The sequence below is a fragment of the Coffea arabica genome, chromosome 7c (genome assembly GCF_036785885.1).
Source record: "Coffea arabica cultivar ET-39 chromosome 7c, Coffea Arabica ET-39 HiFi, whole genome shotgun sequence".
In the NCBI taxonomy this organism is placed as follows: Eukaryota; Viridiplantae; Streptophyta; class Magnoliopsida; order Gentianales; family Rubiaceae; genus Coffea; species Coffea arabica.
The window spans coordinates 33,268,137-33,271,069 of record NC_092322.1 but is presented as its reverse complement, the minus strand read 5'-3'; the positions used below and the strand labels follow the sequence as shown (position 1 = coordinate 33,271,069).

Here is a 2,933-nt window from a genome sequence, read left to right as displayed (position 1 = left end):
CTTTCCTCATCCTTGTCCTTAGGCATCATAGGTTTGGGTCATTGGACCTTTTTACCACTCCTCAAGGTCATTGCGCTTATATTTTTCGGATTCAACTCAGATTGAGATGGTAACTTCCCTTGAATTTGGGGCTCCAAACGGTTGATCGTAATGGCCATTTGATTCATTTGATTTTACATGGATTGCATCTGACTCATTTGATTTCTCATACTTTGCAGGTCTGAATCCGTCTTTTGTTGATTAACAAGTAATTGCTTCATCATCTCTTCCATGGATGAACTTGAGTTCGAAAGGGGTGATGGTGGGCGAGACTGATACTGCTATTGATGCCCTTACTGTCTATTTGATGCGAAATTGGGCTATCTATTTTCTCCATAGCTGAAGTTAGGGTGATCTCTCCAACTGAGATTATACGTATTCGAGTACGGGTCGTAAGGCTTTTTTGGTGTGGGCGCGTGACCAACTATGTTCACCTGCTCCGCACTTTCCTCTTGAATCAGTGGGTATATCTCCGTAGAATGACCCATGCCAGTGCAAATCTCACACACCTTGGCCTGAGATGCATTTCCTATAGCCAGTTGCCTAACAAATGATGTTAACTCAGTCAACTGCTGTTGGATAGAACATGTCTCTACCTCATTCACCTTGCATGCTGGGACATCTTCCCTCGTACCAAACTGTTGCGAATTCTCAGTCATTCTTTCAATTAGCTCCCACGCTTCTCGAGGAGTCATGTTCACCAGTGCCTCTCCACTTGCAGCATCAATTATGCTCCTATCTCTGAAAAGTGGCCCCTAATAAAAATATTGTATGAGTAATTGCTCACTTATTTGGTATTGGGGGCACTTGATGCACAACTTCTTGAATCGCTCCCAGTAATCATAAAGCGACTCTCTTGGGTGCTGCTTGATACCACAGATCTTCTTTTTTAGACTTGCAGCTCGAGACGTGAGAAAATACTTGTCTATGAACTTTTCTTCAGCTGGTCCCACGTGATGATACTACCTGGTGGTAGGTAGTACAGCCAGTTTTTAACAGAGTTCTTTAAGGAGAAGGGGAATGCCCTCATTTTTATCTACTCTTCTGTAATGTTCGGGGGATTCATGCTATTGTAAACTACATCAAACTCTTGCACATGCTTATACGGCTCTTCATCTGGTAAACTATGAAATGATGGCAAGAGATGAATTAGACCAGATTTTAATTCAAATGCAGTGTTATCACCTAAACTTGGGAAAGTAATGCATAAAGACTGCTTATTTAAATCAGGAACAGCCAACTCCCTTAATGTTCATGCATTTGCCATGGTGACTTTCTCTTGATCCGAATCACTTGAATTATCACCGCGCAAATTTGTTGACTCCACCTCTGGATTAAGTCCCTGAAGTGCAGCCCCGGATTGCTCCTCTTTGAGCTGTCTGGTCTCTTTTCGTATTTTTCGTGCTGTCTTCTCTACCTCAGAATCAAAAATCAATTCACCTGTACGAGAAAATCGAGACATACACTAGAAAAATACAGAAAATTGGAGCAAAAATGAACTTAAAAAGAAACAAATATTAACGTCAGTCCCCTGCAATGGCACCAAAAATTGACAAGTTGTTGATGCTTGTGCAATAATAAAAATAAGCCTAATTGTCGATTAAAATAACCAAAACCCGATTCCAAGTACTGGAGTAGGGACTCTAGGTGTGCAATAGGTTACTTGATTCACCCTATTCCCGAAGAGTTTGCTTGATCTGATATACCCGAATGGGATGATTTTTTTACAAATAATTATTAATTTGTAAACAGGGCAAGTAGGGTCATATTCTCAGGAACTGAGAATATTTGTCTCTTTTTTGGTGTTCAAAGTAACAATGGGGGATTTTTTTATAGCAATGACAATAAGTAAATGGTTCGAATAAAAATAAATAACCAACAAAAGATTAAATGACAAGTTACTAAAATCAAAGTAATAATAATTAAAAGTCTAGCCAAGAAATAACTTCAGCAATGGTTCAACTAATTGATCATCGATACAAAGGTAATTCCAATTATTTATTAAATAAGTTATAACTGCCAAACAAGCGATGACAGTCAACCCCTCCTTACTGTGTCGGTGAATAAGGTACGTCCGTTAATCACTGCTCTAATTGAGAAATAATCTTAGGTACACCCGTAAGATTTAATTCTCCAATTATCTTATGTATTAGAGGAGCCCTATTCTAACCAAATAACGCACTACCAGGGTTATTTCAGATTAGCCCGCGTATCCCATTGACACCAAATAACGCACTATTAGGGTTATTTCAGATTAGTCCGCGTATCCCACTGACACAAATCTAATCATGCCAGTTGTCATTAATTCAAGACAATTAAACAATTACAGATTTAATGCCCTAATTGACAATAGATTATCAAGTTAACTAATTATCCGGATTCAAGACAATCAATTAATTAAATAATCATAAATACTGGAATCAAGGGATATGCGAATATCAATAAATAAAAGAAAAAGATAAAATTAAATCGATCTCACAATTTTTAGGCGAACCAAAACCTCCATTGTTTCTTGACTAGAGTAAAGGAATTAGTTCATATTTGATGCGAAAAACCCACACACAATTGAAGAGAAAGCGACGGCCATCAGTTGGGTAAATTCAATTCGTTGGAATACTGACGAAAAAGTAAAGCTACAGGAAGTGGTTCATTGTTTTGTTTGGTCTTGACATCCAAAAGAAGAAAAGCCACTAAGAGACCAAAAGAAAAGTCAAAGTCTCAAAACTAAAACTAGTCTACTCCTGATATGCGAGAGGAAGAACTACTAAGAGTCCACTAGAGGACGAAGACGAAATAATCCGATAAGCTCCTCCCAAGCTTTGTTTCCATTGTCTGCTTTATCCCTCTCCAATTGCTACTGTGCGGCGGATTTTTCTCCTTTTTCAGAACCGAAG

At 38.6% G+C, this 2,933-nt stretch overlaps 1 non-coding gene across 1 annotated transcript; it reads left to right on the top strand.

The window, feature by feature from the left end:
• The first annotated feature begins 828 nt into the window (after nt 1-828).
• LOC113700266 (small nucleolar RNA R71) lies at nt 829-935 on the top strand. Its single transcript, XR_003450609.1, has one exon. It is a non-coding gene; the product is annotated as a small nucleolar RNA R71 (small nucleolar RNA).
• The last annotated feature ends 1,998 nt before the right edge of the window (nt 936-2,933 follow it).